This window comes from Apium graveolens, chromosome 4 (genome assembly GCF_009905375.1).
Source record: "Apium graveolens cultivar Ventura chromosome 4, ASM990537v1, whole genome shotgun sequence".
Lineage (NCBI taxonomy): Eukaryota > Viridiplantae > Streptophyta > Magnoliopsida > Apiales > Apiaceae > Apium > Apium graveolens.
The window spans coordinates 236,855,781-236,874,635 of record NC_133650.1 but is presented as its reverse complement, the minus strand read 5'-3'; positions in this window follow the sequence as shown (position 1 = coordinate 236,874,635).

Genomic DNA, 18,855 nt, shown 5'->3' with positions numbered 1-18,855 from the left:
TCTCTTTAACCCTTAGGTTGTAATAGAATGAGGCCTTTTTCTGATATTCTACTATCTTTGCATGTGCCTCATCTCGCACTTCATCAATTAGATCCAGGGCTAACCTCTGCCCTTCCTCATTTTCTACAGCATTGAAAGTCTGAATCCTTGGAGAGGAATGCGATATCTCCACGGGAACTACTGCTTCTGCCCCATATGCCAACATGAAAGGAGTTGCTCCTGTCGTGACTCTACAGGTAGTCCTATAGGCCCATAATATTGGAAGTATCTCATCCACCCAATTATTTTTTGACTTCTCGATCCTCTTTTTTAGTCCATCCAAGATTATCCGATTTGCTACCTCTGCTTGCCCATTGGCTTGCGGGTGAGCCACAGAGGTGAATCGTAACTCAATTTCATTTTCTTCACAATACTTCTTGAATTCCTCATTGTTGAATTGTGTTCCATTGTCAGTGACGAGGATACGGGGAATTCTATATCGGCACATAATGTTTTCCCACAGGAATTGTGCAACCTGCTTAGTTGTGATTTTGGCCAAGGGTTTGGCTTCGATCTACTTGGTGAAATAATCAATGGCTACAATCAGAAATTTCCTTTGTGCCGTGGCCATAGGAAAAGGCCCTAGAATATCCATCCCCCACATGGCAAAGGGAATAGGCGAGTTGATAGAGGTCAGCATCTCGGGGGGTTGTCTAACAACTGGTGCATGTTTCTGACAGCGATCACACTTCTTCACATATTCTTTGGCATCAGCCATCATTTCTGGCCAATAGAAGCCTAAACGGGTTATTTTATGAGCCAAGGCCCTGCCCCCCAGGTGTTGTCCACAAATACCTTCATGCACTTCTTCAAGAGCCAAGCGTGCCTCATCGGGCCTGAGACACCTCAGGTAAGGAACCACGAAAGATCTTTTATATAGAATCCCATCTATCAAAGAGTACCTTAGTGCTCGAACAGTTAACTTCCGTGCCTCAATTGCATCGCTTGGCAACCAACCGGTCTGAATGTGAGCCTTGATGGGATCAATCCATGACGTCCCCAAGCCTACGGGAGCCACAAGCTTAACATCTATGCTTCATGTCTTCAAAACACGGAAGTACACACTTCCTGAACTTTCTTCAATCTCAGATGAAGCAAACTTTGATAGCGCATCTGCTTTAGCATTTTCTTCCCTTGGAATGTGTTCAACATGGCATTCATTAAATTGGGTCATCACAGCCCTTACTAGGCGAACATACTTAGCCATCGTATCATCCCTTGCCTCAAATTCTCCCTTTACCTGGGATATGATCAGCTTCGAGTCTCCACGGACCTTTAAGTTTTTGACTCTAAGTGTCCCAGCTAGACCAAGGCCAGCAATCAGGGCTTCATACTCTGCCTCATTGTTTGTTGTTGGGAAGTCTAGCTTCATGGCATACTCAATTAAGAATCCATCAGGGCTTTGCAAAACCAACCCTGCTCCACTGGAATTTGTTTTTGATGCTCCATCAAAATAGAGAACCCAATATTCTTTCTCCTTGTCCCCATTGTCGACTCCCTTGTCTTGAGGTATGGTATCTTCCTGCCCCCCGACTTCTTGGTTGGGTATGGTACATTCCACCAGGAAGTCAGCTAGTGCCTGGGCTTTTATGGCCGTACGTGGCTTATACTTGAGATCGAACTCTCCCAACTCTATTGCCCACTTAATCAGTCTCCCACTTGCCTTGGGACTGTGAATGATATTTCTCAGTGGCTGATTTGTTAGCACTTCAATTTGGTGAGCTTGAAAATAAGGACGCAGCTTTCTTGAAGCCATTACCAAGGCTAAAGCGAATTTCTCAATGGCTGAATAATTCAACTCAGCACCATGCAAAATTTTGCTGACATAGTATACGGGTTTCTGGACTTTCAGTTCCTCCTTAACCAACACGGCGCTCAAGGCGCTCTCTGAAACAGCCAAGTACAAAAATAAAACTTCATTCAGAACTGGCTTGGCCAACAACGGGGCCTGGCCCATATACTTCTTTAACTCTTCAAACGCCTTCTGATTTTCCTCATTCCATACAAAGTCTTTGATGTTCTTCAGTGACTTGAAAAATGACAAGCACTTGTCTCCTGACTTGGAGATGAATCGTCCTAACGCAGCAACCCTTCCTGTGAGCTTCTGAACATCCTTGACAGTTTTGGGGGGTTCCATGTCCAGGTTCGCCTTTATTTTATCGGGATTTGCCTCAATTCCCCTCTTCGAGACCATCAATCCCAAGAATTTTCCAGATCCTACTCCGAAAGCACACTTCGTCGGATTCAACATCATCTTGTGGTACCTCAGGACCTCAAAAGCTTCCCTTAAATGGGCTATATGATCAGTCTTTACTAGACTCTTGACTAACATGTCATCAACATAGACTTCCATAGTCTTACCAATAAGATCCTTAAAAATTCTATTCACCAACCTTTGATAGGTGGCTCCTGCATTCTTGAGACCAAACGCCATAACAAGATAACAATAAACACCAAAGTCAGTGATAAATGATACCTTTGGAATGTCATCCTTATGCATTTTGATCTGGTTGTATCCGCTAAACCCATCCATGAAACTCAGCATCTCATGTCCAGCGGTAGCATCAATCAAAGTATCAATTCTAGGCAGCGGAAAATAGTCTTTGGGGCATGCATCATTCAGATCGGTGAAGTCTATACACATCCTCCACTTTCCATTAGCCTTCTTCACCATTACAGGGTTTGCTAACCACTCCGGAAATTGAATCTCCTCAATGAATCCAGCCTCTAAGAGCTTTTCCACTTCCTGCTTTATAGCCTCTTGTCTTTCCGGGGCAAAATTTCTTTTCTTTTGTTTCACTGTCTTCCGGCTTGGATCTACGTTTAGCTTGTGAGTAATTAACTCCGGGTCTATGCCTGGCATATCAGCTGCTGACCATGCAAACACATCACTATTTTCTTGTAAAAATTTCACTAACTTCCCTTTAAGGGGCTCCTCTAATGTGGCTCCAATGAAAGTCGTCCTCTCTGGATTCTCGGGGTATAAAGGAACCGAGACCAATTCTTCTGATGGCCTTCCTCTATTCTCATCGTTTTCTCGAACATCCATATCTTCAATAGGAAGAACCTGCCCCCCGACTCCATCTGCCCTCAAAGAGGCCACATAACAGCTTCTAGCCATTTTTTGATCTCCTCTCTCTTCTTCAATCCCGTTTCGGGTAGGAAACTTCATGACTGAATGGTAGGAAGAGGGGACTGCCTTGAAGGCATGTATCCCTGTTCTCCCCATGATAGCATTATAAGTTGAACTAGCCTTTACCACTACGAAATCCAGCATCTGCGTTGCTTGCCTTGGCTCCGTACCTATGGTGGTTGGCAACTTGATTATCCCTTCCACAGGACATTCTACTCCAGCAAATCCATATATCGGCATGTCGGTTGGTGTTAACTGGGAGTCGTTATACCCCATCCTTAGAAAGGTGTCGTGGAGCAAGATATCCACAGAAGCACCATTATCCACAAGGACCCTCTTAACCGGGCTATTTCCTATTATTGGTGTTATGACCAGCGGGTCGTCATGGGGAAACTTCACACCCTCTAGGTCGGAATCATCAAAAGCCAATGTTACTTCTGTCCTGGCCCTCTTCGGGGCTTCTCCAACAATATGCATAACCTCTCTAGTATATGCCTTTCTGGAATTTTTGGACAATCCAGCAGCAGTTGGACCTCCAAAGATCGTGTTTATCACAGGCCCTCGAGGTCTCGGCCCTCCATAAATGGTGTTTATAACTGGTCCTCTAGGCTGGGGGTTTCGCCCCTGATCGTCTTAGTCCCTCCTACGATCTTCAAAGTTCTTCCTTCCATTATTATTTCTGTCCCCTCCATCTCCAGTATACTTGTTCAATCTTCCTTTTCGAATCAAAAACTCAATTTCATCTTTCAATTGCCTACACTCATCGGTGTCATGGCCAACATCTTTGTGAAACCTGCAATACTTGCCCTTATCTAGCTTGGCGGGATCAGCCTTCAAGGGCTTAGGCCAGCGAATATCTCTGTCTTTCTCAATCTCCATCAAAATCTAACTTCTGGGAGCATTCAACTTAGCGTATTCAGTGAACTTTTGCCCAGGTCCTCCCTTCTTGGGGGTTGAATCAGGGTTTTGTTCGGTTCTAGGATATTTGTCCTTAGCGATATACTCCAAATCAGTTTTTCGTTTCTTGCCTCCAGTGGGCTCATTACTTACTACGGTCTTCCTCATACTTTCTTCAACCTTGATATACTTCCCTGCCCTCTCTTGGAGCTGCAACATGCTCTCAGGGGGTCGTTTGGCCAAAGACATCTTGAAAAACTCATCCCTAGTTCCTTGTTGCAGTGCTATCATGGCTACCTTATCATCAAGGTCTGGGACTTTTAAAGCCTCTTTTGTAAAACGATTCAGGTAATCTCTTAAGGATTCCTTAGCTCCCTGCACAAGACTCATAAGAGATGCTGAACTTTTCTCATGGACTCTTCCACTGATGAATTGCTTAATAAAAGCCTGACTTAATTCTCTGAATGATCCAATAGAATTTGGGGGTAGGCGACTATACCATCTTTGAGCCATACCCGACAGGGTTTGGGGGAAGGCCCGACATTTTATAGCATCGTTCACGGGTTGCAGCAGCAGTGCATTAGAGAATGTCCTAACATGATTAGCGGGGTCTCCCGTGCCATCATAGGCTTTGATAGTGGGCATCTTGAATTTCCTTGAGATATGGGCATTCATTATCTCTTCTGTGAAGGGTGGAGTTGGATCATCAGGATCTCCAAGGGGAAGGAGATGGCTTGGATCAGTTCTTGGGACAGCAGCCCTTCTTCTTACCGGACCATCCAGGTCTATGATAGGAGGAGGATTTCTCCCCCTAGGAGGTATGTGGGTTCTGGTGGCTTGGTGAGCCTCCAAGTCACGCCTCAGCCTTTGGATTTCAGCCTCATGAGCCCTGATCTTTTCCTGCACTTCTTGGGGATTCGCCCCTGGGGTGCTTTGGGGGCGTTGCCTTCCATCGGCCATTGGCTCTTTTCCAGGATGCCTCCTTCTCGGGGCCACTTCATCATCCGAAGATTCGGAGTCTCTCTCAGTGTATGGACCAGAAAATTCCCGATCCTCAGGGATAGGATCCAAACCTCGTATATAGGGGGGCGACCGCCCTCGTGCTTCGCTTCGCCCAGCATATCCGCTTCCTCCAACCTCAGGATGAAGGGGCATCCCATAAGGGGGGTTAGTAGTAACAATAGTTGAATATTCATACCCGACGGGTCGAGAATTCACAGGTATATGTATTTGTTGAACTTGAGGATTCGTACCTTGAATAGTCGGGGGAGTTGTCCCTTGTGGCTGAGGATGAGTTGCCCCTGTCTGGGCTTCCCCCTGAGTAGATGCATAAGTTGAATGGGGAGGAACCTCCACGGTTGATGAAATCACCTGGGTTGCCTCTAATGGTGTTCCTTCCTCTAGAGCTCCAATTGTTCTCCGTGTTCTCGCCATGGTTGTTGTTGTTGGCCCCACGGTCGGCGCCAAATGTTATGGATAAAAAACCAAGGTTATTACTCGCTGTATTTAATACTAAGATTCGGGAGCTCAAGGCCTTTAATGGCTGCTCTCGTGTTTCGTGACTCAATCTGCCTTTACGAGATGCCTACGTATCTCAGTGAATTAGAGAATCAAGCCAAAAAATGTAGTTCTGATTGGTGGGGGTGAGACCCCTTATATAGATGTTGGGAGTCCTTGAATTGGACTTGGTATAGGAGACTTGGTGGGCAAGTCTCATAATTAGAATGGACTTTGGAGTCCTAGATAGTAGGAAACTGATTCCTTATCCTTTTAGGTCCCCTTGAGGCTAATCTCCAAGGATTTATATCCTTATCGGGACTCTTTTCAACATCTGATTTGTCCCTTATTAATTAATTACGAAATTAATTAATAATCAGGGCTTTTGGGCCTTTTTTATTCCATCAGGCCTGATCTGGTCCATCAGGCTTAACCTTTCTGGTCTGAGTATCATATATCTTTTTATTGGGCCTGGCAGCCCACAGTTTGTACAATTAATGCAGTATTTAATTATACAAACATAATTTATTTATCCCTATCAATATTATTACATAACAAACATAGATTGCTTTGAAAGAAATGAGATATTTCTAGACAACACTTATAAAATTACAAAACACTCAAGAACACTATGATACTGATGTAATTAACACAGTACATATCCGTTTTATATTATATTATATATATTACTTAATAAAAAAATGGGCCAAAATATACACAAAATGTAATACTTGGCATAAAAGTGTCTGACAAATTATGATGGTAAAAATAAAGATATGATACAGACGGTGGTTCAAATTTAAAACGGTTCATTTATGATAATTTTTTGATTACCTGTAAGAGCATAGTATTGTTGTTGCATTTCATTCAACATCAAATGTGGATTCCCTGTGAGTTGCTGCTGCTTCAGCAAAAGGTCATCCACCATATTGATCCAATGTTTGTTCCATAAATCTGAGAGGTCCGATACCTTGCAGTTGACCATTATATAAACGAACAACTGTCTAATCTGAGGAGGAAATTCACTTTCTGAGCACTGAGATAACACCATATGCCATTCGTTATCATCATCCAGTAGGTTATACTCCTTGCATGCTTCCTGGAAGGTGTTATATATTTGTCCCTTGACTGTCCGTAATGACTCATATGATGTTTCTCCACGAACCTTGGTTAGCAAAAGTCTTAGAAACCATAATTCACCGTACTGTGATGCGTGTAAGATAATCTACCAATTTTTTTCCTGCGCTTACATGGATTCCAGACTCGGTCCTTATCATTCCAAACATAATGCTAGGGGATTTCATCATATAGAAATTTTCTGGCATGCTCATTAGTGGCATTAAGGATAAAAAAAGCTTCTAGTTGTGTGTGCTTCTCCTTCTCCCTCTCAGCCACTTTGGGTAGTGCCTCATTTGAGCGAAATGTACAGTACTTGTTCCCATCCAAGTGTATAGAAAGTCATTGAACTGCCAAAGACCTTCCTCCGATTCGCCATCAAACTGATCACTATGCATTCCAGCAACATAGGAGAACTCTGAAACAAATTCAATGGAGAGGTTACTTAATAACAACATTTTTTTATGTATGAAACTCAATTTATGTTATTACATATCACTGACATACCATTGTCATTATTGAGATCATAGCTTTCGTCATGAACCTCCATCTCATTAAAATGTAATTTACGTGGTGGGCATTTAAGTCGATCTGTACTCTGTTCAAAGGATTCAAAACTGAACTGTTCGACATCATCTGCGCATTAACAAATTAACTATAATTAATGGTAACATTTTAGATGTTACACAAAAGAGAAATTAACTCCAAATCATATTATCTAGGTCGGAGAACACATCACTATTATCACTGTCCGTGTCAGACATTTCGTGAAAATCTGCAAAACCGGGAATATGATTTTTTTGTTTGCATCAACTATGCTGAAACATGCAATTATACAATTTATGTTACCTATCCCATCTGCTTCTAACTGAATAGGCATCTTCCCTTTGTCAACAAATAAAGGCTGACTACTCTGAGGATAAACACACCTTTCTTCGATGGTACGTTCATCATCTGTACATCAGGTTATTTTAATTCTCTATGTACCACTTGTTTTTGCAAAAGGCAGTGTTATATCCGTGCTAAAATTTAGTATGCTTGTTGTGGCCATTGGTACGTTCTTCACGCCTATTAGTAATGTGCCATTTCATTTAGAAACAAAAAATGTTCAAATACTATATTTAATATATGGTGCTTAGAGGGAGAGATTAATTACCATGATTTTCTTTAGTACTTCTAGGCGGATTTGTGGATGTTTTCCTATTTCTGTAGGTCAAATTCGATTTTTTATGAGCCCCATCAATCCTCTTTTCATTCCTCGTATCACAATTTTTTCCAACTGGAAACGATTAACTCACATCAATCAGTTGAACTAATGTGCCATTTCATTTAGAAACTAAAAATGTTAAAATATTATCCCATTAATATATGGTGCTTAGAGGGAGAGCTTAATTACCATTATTTTCTTTAGTAATTGTAGGCAGAGTTCTGTATGTTTTCCTATTTCTGGAGGTCACATTCGGTTTTGTATAAGCCCCATCGATCCTCTGCTCATTCCTCGTATCACAATTTCTTCCACCTGGAAACAATTAACTCAGATCAAGCAGTTGAACGAACATGTCATATTTGTCTTGGTTATTATTTTCTATTCTATAACTTACTAAATGGGGAAGTTGGTACAGAAGGTTGCGCAATATGTGTTTTTTATGGAGGAACATTCTCCTTGGCTACCACATGTGATTTACCTGTAATATGACAAAAACTTTGAAATTTTTGTTAGACATGTCACATGTAGTAATACAACATGAGTTGGTTCAACAACGTGAACACTTACGTTCAATACATACAACATGCTTCCGTACAAAGTGTGATTTCCCGAGAACAACTGTTTACTTGACAAATTCAGACTTTGCAGAGTTTCTTGTACCTTATGAAGATAAAGGCGACAATGGGGTAATTCTGGAAGTTGGGAAAACAGGTTGCACACTCTGTTTACTCTGTGGAGGGACATTCTCCTTGGACACAATATGAGATTTAACTGAAATAAGACCACAAAGTTTATTATGTTTTCACAATATTTGACGTATATTAAAATTAAAGAATGAATTTGTTTAATAAAGTGAATACTTACGCTTAATACATTCAGCATGCTTTATAACACCCTCCAAATCCGGGGTATAGATTTGGGACATTATTAACAATAATTACCAACTAAACCTGCACAAGCGGAATATAAATATAATAATTACCCCGAACTATCACTACTCAGGATCTTTTAAGGTCTGAGTTGAAAACAAGAACCACATACTACACTTTATTACAAACCCAACTAAATAAAATTTGTCTCAAGAACTCTCTTTGTTACAAAACTTTATTCTATCTACACTCTCACTACACAACTTTTATTCAACCCAACATTACTACTTATTCACCTACACCTGATCTGACAATTCAAAGCTCTCTTCGGGAATAGGAAGGAACACTCTTGGTATAAGAGGGTCTCGCTGCTTGACTCACTTCTTGACTATGCGGGTCCTGATGGGTTTCATTCTCTACCTTAACTGTAAAACAATAGGAGTAATAATAAAAAGGGATGAGCCAAAATTGCTCAACAAGCCTGCAACAATATATATAGTATAAAGAAAGAGAGATAAGTGAACCAATAAGCTGCTGGTTGGATCAACCATCTGAATTTGTATAGGATAGTAATTTTCCAATGCTGGCGAGTACCAAATGAACAAGACTGGAAACAAGAACCAACATATGCACTATAACCTTCTGATCAGTCAGAATATAGTGCGGATCTATACCCAACTGCATAGACCCAACCAACATAAGGAGTACTCAGGCAACTATGGCCTATTAAATAATGGTCTGGGTAAAACCCAGCCCGTATAGTAACCATCCAGTCCAAGGCTTAGCATCCGGAATAATCGGAATGCTATTGATATATCCCAACACCAGGATATACCAGAGTATATGTAACAAGGGTAAAAAGGATTGAAATATGAACAGGGAATTCAATAAATTGGGTAAATCAAGAATTGAAAAGAAATTGGAAACAAGCAATAATAAATGGGTAACAGTGTATATGAACAATGATTATCAAAGAGAATTGATACGATAGAAAAGAAATATAAATCACTATTCTGAATTTAGAATAGGGCAAAAACTTGCCTTGCGCGTACTTAACCTGGTTTAACTCACCGTCTTCTGACCCTAGCTTGCTCTGCCTTGCTAACACTGAACCAATCATGGAAAAATAGTCATTTAGATAACTTACTATATACGTGTATCTTGAATTGATATCACGCAACCTTATCAGTCTATCCATGCGTTTCTATCTGACTCGCATATATACACATACATTTATACAACACATATATTCACATAATCACGTAAAGCACGTAGCACATAAAACACATAATACATTTTTTTTAGACTTATAATTATTTTTAGAATCAATTCTAGACTCATACCTGCATTACTAGTCTTATCTGATTTTATTATAATTTTTCAGGATTTATTCGGCTCAATTATACCCCTATTAGGACCTACGAACTATCAATTATCACCAAACCACTCTCTTTCGGAAGAAATTATAACTTACAACTATTTTTATTGGATTCGTCTCATTTTTCTGAGTCTAGAGGTCTTCGTTTCGCTCAAATCGGACTAACGGTTGAATTATTATGAATTAAATAAGATTTAATTAATTAATAATTAATTATAAATAAACAATCCTTAATTATATTTTTATATAATTAATTAATAATTATTGTATTTTAAAAATAATTAATCCCTAATTATTAGGAAATTTTACTATTTATTATAAATTATTATTATTTATTCGATCAGATCGATTATTTACAAATAATCAATCGATTTAATTAACCGATACACTATTTATCGAATAACTACGAATTACTCGAATTATAAACTAACTTAATGATTAATCACTCGTATAACTACGAGCTACTCGAAATTCTCGCATAATTATCGAACTATTAAATTATTAATCACATTACTTAATTATTTCTGTCTTTATTAACTAATTAATTACCTAATTATTAATTAATTACCCAACTATTAATTAATTAGATAATTAATAAGTAATTAGATAAATAATTAAATAATTAATTAAATAAATAAATTCAAATTTATAATTTAATAAAATAATTCAGAAATTATTAATACTATTTTTCAGAATTTAAAACTAATTTTTAATTAATTTTAAGAATTATTAAAACTGATTTTTAATTACTAAAATATAAATAAATAATTAATTAAATCAAAAACACAAAAATAGAAACAAATTTTGGGTTTTTAGGATTGAACCCGGGTCAAAACCGGGTTGCAAACCAGGTCGTCCCCAACCCAAACGGGTCGGGAAGAACAACCGGTCGGCTGCCCAGAACCCGACGCCGGCGGGCTGATTCCGGCGAACCAAACGCAGCCAAAACGCTCGATTCCAGTTCGTTTCTTCTGCGTTTCTGAAGCACAACAACACAGACACCCTCTCTCTCCTTCCTTCTTCTCCAGTCGTCGACGTCGTCCCCGGAAACGAAGAACAACGGCGGCATCGCCGTTTTTCCGATGAGCTCGAAACGAACACCAAATTGAGTGAAACCGGTGCCAAACGACTCCCTATTCGACGATCTACACGTTTCTAACAACAATAACATCAAACAATAACTAGAAATCAAAACCTGAATTCGAAATTAAAACCCGAAATAACAACTTTCACTTCGATCAATCAAACACGAAAAACAATTACATAATTGAAAACTAGAGATCATAAGCTTCAAAACGAGTACTCACACGACTGATTTGGACTCCGGAATCACGATGAAATTCGACCTTGATTCTCCTGCTCTGTTCTTCACAAACCCTAACCCTAATTCCCTTTTTCTTTTTCTTTTTATTTTTCTGACTTTTCTGTATAATTAACTGATTTAATTAATAATAATTCAGGTATTTATATTTATGAAAATAATACCCCTAAGTAAAATTAAGGGTCTAATTACACTCCTAATAAAAATATTTGGCCCCAATTTTTATAATTTTTGGGTATTAATATTGAATTTTTAAATATCCAATAAATACAAAATAAATGCTAAAAATTCCCAAAAATTGTGAATATTACAAAAATACAAAGAAAAATGATATATGATAATTTCATGATCATATAAAAATAAAAATGTAATATTTGTGGGGTTTTTGGTATCCGAAGGGGTCCGGAAAAGTCGTTTTTTTCGCGAAAAAGGTCAGTTTGTAAAACGTCTAGGGGTTCAGAATAGCGATATGGTATAAGGCATTTTTAATAAAATAGAGCCAATGATTTTGTTTGAAATATGGGCTTTTAAAACATAGTTTTGAGCGGTACAGGTTTTAATATAACATATATAACTGACGATAAAACGCTCAATAAATATCCAAAACACGTTGGTATCAAAACAACCTACACATAACACATAGCAGTTAGGGTTTAACGACTTAACACATTTAATCACATAATAATATACATAATTTATCATTATTATAATATAATACAAGCGTAATTCCTCGATCGTTACATTCTCCCCCTCTTAACAGGATTTTGTCCTCAGAATCACACTATGCAAATAACTGAGGATACTTTTCTAACATTTCACTCTCAAGCTCCCAGGTTGATTCTTCAACCACTGGGTTTCTCCACAAGACTCTTACTAATGATACAAACTTATTTCTTAATACCTTCTCTTGCCGATCTAAAATCCTTATCGGCTGCTCTACATACGACAAATCTGCCTGAAGTTCTACTGGTTCATATTCTATTACATGCCTTGTATCAGGATTGTACTTCTTAAGCATAGATACATGAAATACGTTGTGAATGTGCTGCATATGGGGTGGTAAAGCTAACTCGTACGCAACCTTCCCAATTTTCTTCAAAATCTCAAATGGTCCAACGTATCGTGGCTTCAATTTCCCTTTATTGCCAAATCTGGTCAATCCTTTCCATGGCGATATTTTGAGCAATACGTGTTCTCCTTCCTGATAGTCCATATCCTTCCTTGCTTGGTCTGCATATTTGCTTTGCCTGTTTTACGCTGCCTCGATTCATTTTCGAATAAGTTCAGTCTTTTATTTTGTCTGCCGAATTAATTCTGGACCCAAAATCTTGCGTTCTCCAACTTCATCCCAATGCACTGGTGATCTGTATTTCCTCCCATACAATGCTTCATACGGTGGCATTCCAATACTGGCGTGATAGCTGTTATTATAAGAAAATTCCACTAGGGGTAAATGTTCATCCCAACTGCCTTCAAAATCGATCGCACAAACTCGTAGCATGTCTTCAATCGTTTGAATTGTCCTTTCACTTTGACCGTTGGTTTGCGGATGATAGGCTGTACTCATGTTCAACTTCGTTCCTAGACATTCTTGGAATTGTCTCCAAAATCTTGAATTAAAATGAGGATCTCGATCCGATACAATCGATACTGGTACTCCATGACGCATCACAATTTCTTTAAGATATAAGTGCACTAACTTGTCCAGTGAAAATCTCTCGTTAATCGGAAGAAAATATGCTGATTTTGTCAATCGATCAACAATAACCCAAATTGCATCATGATTTGCTTTCGTTCTTGGAAGTCCCACTACGAAATCCATCGCCAGATGTTCCCATTTCCATTCTGAAATGTTTAACGGTTGTAATAACTCACTCGGACGTTGATGTTCTGCTTTAACTCGCTGGCATGTGTAGCATTTACTCACTCATTCTGCTATCTCCTTCTTCATATTCGGCCACCAAAAGTTCTCCTTCAAATCGCGATACATTTTCGTGCTTCCTGGATGAATGGAATACTTCGAATTGTGTGCATCTCGCATAATCTCTTCATTTAATTCTGCCACGTTAGGGATCCAGATTCTTGACGCAAAACGTAAAATTCCTTCATTATCTTTGTGAGTTGTAATCTCTTCTCCCTTTAAGTCATCGTCTTGACTCATCACTTCATCTTGACAACGGCGAATCTTTTCTAGCAATCCTGGTTGAAAAGTCATAGCGTAGATAGTTCCTGCAGATTCATTGGGAATACGAATCTCGATTTCTAATTTGTCAAATTCCTTGACCAATTCTTCGCATGAAGTTAACCGATTCAATCTTTCTTTTCTGCTCAACGCATCCACTACAACATTTGCTTTTCCTGGATGATAACTGATTGTAATATCATAATCTTTGATCAATTCCAGCCATCGACGTTGTCGCATGTTCAGTTCCTTTTGCGTGAAGATATACTTCAGACTTTTATGATCCGTGTAGATTTCGCATTTTTCACCGTACAGATAATGTCTCCAAAGCTTCAATGCAAATACAATTGCTTCCAATTCCAAATCATGCGTAGGATATTTCTGCTCATGAGGTTTAAGTTGTCTCGAAGCATAAGCAATGACGTTACCGTGTTGCATTAATACACATCCTAGCCCGCGATACGAAGCGTCACTGTATATAACAAAATTTCCTTGCTCGTCTGGCAGTACTAATACTGGTGCGGTCACCAACCGATTCTTCAACTCTTGAAAACTTTCTTCACACTTACGATTCCATTCAAACTTTTCACTTTTTCGAGTTAACTTGGTCAGCGGTGTTGCTATCTTCGCAAAATCTTTAACAAATCTTCGATAATATCCCGCCAATCCTAAGAAACTTCGAACCTCTGTCGGCGTCTTTGGTCTTTCCCAGTTCAACATAGCTTCAATCTTTACTGGATCAACTTGAATGCCTTCTCTACTGATGATATGCCCTAAAAACTACACTTCTTTCAACCAAAATTCGCATTTTGAAAATTTTGCATAAAGCTGCTCCTTTCGTAATATCTCCAATGTTGTTCTTAAATGCGCTGCATGTTCTTCTTCTGTCTTGGAGTAGATCAAGATGTCATCAATAAATACAATGATAAACTTATCCAGATACTTCTTGAATACTCGATTCATCAAATCCATAAACGCTGCAGGTGCATTCGTCAATCCAAAAGCCATCACAAGAAATTCATAGTGTCCGTACCTCGTTCTGAACGCTGTCTTAGGAATATCTTCAGCCTTGATCTTTAACTGATGATAGCCCAATCGTAAGTCGATTTTCGAAAACCATGCTGCTTCTTTTAATTGATCAAATAAATCATCGATGCGAGGTAAAGGATATTTATTCTTGATAGTTGACTTGTTTAGCTCACGATAATCAATACACAGTCGCATACTACCATCCTTCTTTTTCACGAACAATACTGGCGCGCCCCATGGGGATACACTTGGCCTTATGATTCCTTTGTCGAGAAGTTCTTGCAACTGCTTTGCTAATTCCCTTATTTTAACAGGTGCCATTTGTTAGGTCCCAATTTGTTTGTAGAAGGGGGGGTTGAATGCAAACAATACCGTTTCGTCGAATAAAATGCGGAATAAAATTGTGAAACAAAATTCAAGTTAAATAAAACTTTTATTAAACTTGAAAGGTGTTACAACTACGGTATCGATTACAAGGGATTAATCTCAAATCAATTATTACAAATTTAGAATAAATTCGACATGAACTTTTTCTATTTTTGTAATTAAAAGATCAAATGCTAAAAGCGATTTGAGATTAAGTTCTAGGGATTTTAATCCGCTAGATTGATATACAAGAACAAGATAAGTAATTCTAGTGGTTTGGATTTAACATTAACAAACTAGAATATTTGATCTTGAATAAGCAGATGAATGATGAAATATTTTCTTTTGTTTTCTGCTGTGTTTTCTTGTTCTGTATGTGCTGCTCTGTTTTTTGCTGAGTAGTCTATTGATATTGTCTTCTGCTTTCTTTTAATCAATCACAGCCGAAGTTGTTGAACTGGTGTGACAATCTATTTGAGCTTGAAAGACTTTCGGTGAGACAATCTATTAGAGCTAGGAAGATAATTAAAATGAACTAGCAAGACTTTCGGTATGACTATTGATTGTCATACCGATTGTCATAGTAGTACAATTGAAATTGTTTTTCTGAATACATAATTGATTTTAATCTAATTGAAAATTCTATCAATACAATCAACTGAATTAGCAAGACATTCGGTATGACTATCAATTGTCATACCGATTGTCATACTAGTACAATCAGTTGTCTTTTTAGAATTATCACAGATTTTAATCAATTAACATTCTGAAAATCCTCAATTATTAATTCTAAATTAATTAATCAATTTAATTCAATTAATCAATAAATTAATCCTTGCAGATTTAATTTATTCTCTTAATTAAATTATATGACTTAATTAATTAATAGTGAATTAATACTATCCCTGAGCAGCATCCATTCTTCTGACAATCTTCTGAAAGTCTCTGAGACTTATGAATCAATTCCGTCACTTCAATGCTGACACTCGATGTACTGTCTGGTTCATGAGTGACTAACTTTCGTGACGTTTCTTCATGTCTTGACTTTGTTGTTCTGATTGAATCCTTGTAATAAATGATACCTTGACGAGATCTCTGTCACTTGATTAAATCCACGATCTTGATTTATATCACTGAGGCATGATCAAATTCTTGAACTTCTTCCAGTGAATCTTCAAGTCTGCAGATGAACAATGTTTCTTTATTCTTTGACAGATGTTACTTTGTGAGATCTCTCTGATGCTTGATCCACTATTTACTTATTACATTCTTATTTGAGTTGAGTTAAATACTCGAATAAACGAGTAGGCTATGACATATGCCTTTCAATCTCCCCCTATTTGCTTGTTAGACAATAACAACAAATACCTAGAGGATAACTCAACTAACAAATAAGAAAAAGATATAAACAGTAATGTAAAGTAAATAGCAGAAAAGTTCTGGATTATATTTAACATTTTCCAGATTCCAAATGAAATTTACAAGTGAATACAAGATAGATGTTCCTCTAGCCTGAACATATAACTACATTAGACTATCTTGATTCATAACGCTCTAATCATATTACATTGAGTTTTGAGCTAATTGACTTTAGTTGTCTTCTCTTCTGACTTCACCTTCTTCTAAATCTTGAAGCAATTCCTTGTCAAAGATACGATCTTTTTCTGAAGTGAAGCTTGCAGGTCTGACTGGTTGAACTCCAACTGTCTTCAACTTATTCTTGAGTTGATTGTACCTTTTAACATTCTTCTCACAATAAGCTTGAATCAAGTCAGCAGCTTGAGTCTTCAACATGGATGAATATCCAGCAGTTCTCAAATGATGTTCCATCCAGACCAGATGCTTAGCTGAGTAGTCTTTAAGAGATTGTACATCTAGCTGACAGATTTGAAGACAATCAGACTTAAAGAATCTCACCTGATGAGGATTGTTGACCACTTGAGGACTAGCCCTGCTGGCAAACTCTTTAAGCCTTTCCCGAAGAACTTCATTCAACTCTGAGCTTCTTTTCACTTTGTTTAAAAGAACCCAAATCTCTGACAACGAACGATTCTCAAATAGATGAAGTGACACCTTGAATGATCCTTCACTCTGACAATATACAAAAATGCTCATCTCATTTAGGGATCTATCAAAAGCAGCTGTGATCCTTGAGACTTCAGTCTTGATAGCATTCATGTACATGTCATTGTTAGGATTTGAGATTTCCAGCTTGTCAAGAAGATGTAAGAACTGCCTATCATTGTTAGTGCATAGCTGAGGCATATCGAGTACTCTCCTAGCTTCATCCCACTTTCCACCAATCTTCAGTCTGACATCTCTTCTCCTTTCTTGAGCTTTAATGTCATGAAGACGTTGCTTTTGAAGAGTTTCTGTTCTTTGTATGTCTTTTCTCCTATCAATGATCTGTGAGACCTTCTTGAGTTCAGCTTCTTTTCTTTGCATCTCTGACTGCTCTTTCTGAAATTCTTTCTCAAACCTAGGATCCACTGTATCTTCTTCTTCCCAATCTTCAAAATCACTTTCTTCTTCAGCTTCAAATAACCCATCTTTATCTTCCTGAATTGGTTCAGTGGGAATGTCAAAAATATCGAAGTCATCCTGTTCTCCACTGTAGTAGGCATCATCAGCCTTTCCTTTATCTCCAGCAGAAGTATCTTTTTCTTTCCCTTTGGAACTACTCCCTTTCTTCTCCCCCTTAGTTGAGGGATCCTCTACTGACTTTCCTTTGAAACCTCCACCACTTCCAGAGCCTGATCCTCCACCAGACGGTCCTTCAAAATAAGCTCTTTGTTCTTCATTAGGGCAATGAGAATTCTTGATCATGTAATATAAGTGCTTCATGCCTTCATTTAGATGTTCCATGCCCGTCTCTATCTTTAGAAATCTTGAGTTGTCCAGTGAATGATTCATCTCAACGAGGTCTTCAAGAGAAGTCATTCTTGTATGTAGGGAGCAGAAGTTGGATATGTCATCAGCTGATAAATTTGGAGTGTCCTGAATAGAATTGAGCTTTGGTATTACAGTAGTCTTTAAATCTGAGATGTCATTCCTTATGATTGCAAGCTGATTGTCGACAGAGGTGGAAGAAGAAGACCGTTCAACCACTTGTGCTTTGAATGCTTGAGCTTCAGCTTGACTTTTAGCAAGTTCTTCTTTCAGGGCAGCAATCTGAGCTAACAGGTTGACAGTATCAGTGTCTGTGTGTGCTCTCACCTGAAGTTCACTCGTATTTGGTTCACTCATCTCACGTGCATGTGTTTCTCTCAATATGATTGCTCGTGAGGAGTCTTCCAATTGCTGTTCTTGTGTACCTGCATTAAAAATCACCCTAGCCTCTTCAAGAGAGGTCAGTGGTGGTGCAATGGGAATTCGCGAGTCCCGATCCTCAGTCAATGCTATCAAATCTTTTGGAATAGATGTCTGAATTGCTTCAGGGATAGATTGACCGAGTTGCCCTCCACTTTCTCCAGATAAATCTGCGAGTGGAGAATCCCATAAGGGAGCCAGAGTTGTTGGATCTGGGAGGGGAGAAAATGACTCTATTAAAGATGGCGGAGAGTCAGATTTTCCCTCTGAAGCATGTGACTGCTCTTCTGCCGTAACTATGGCAGGCACTGTAACCGACTCGACGTGCACTCCTCGCTGGGTGTCCTGAGTATTATCTGGGGAAGTGTATGGTTCCATTGTGAGTGATGGAATTGTGCTTGACTCAGTACAAGATGCCATGGCCCGATGGCGAATTTCAATAGATGCATCCTGTTGAGAGAATGCCTCTAGTAACTGTTCATTGGCCATTTCAAAGTCCATGTCCTGTTGGG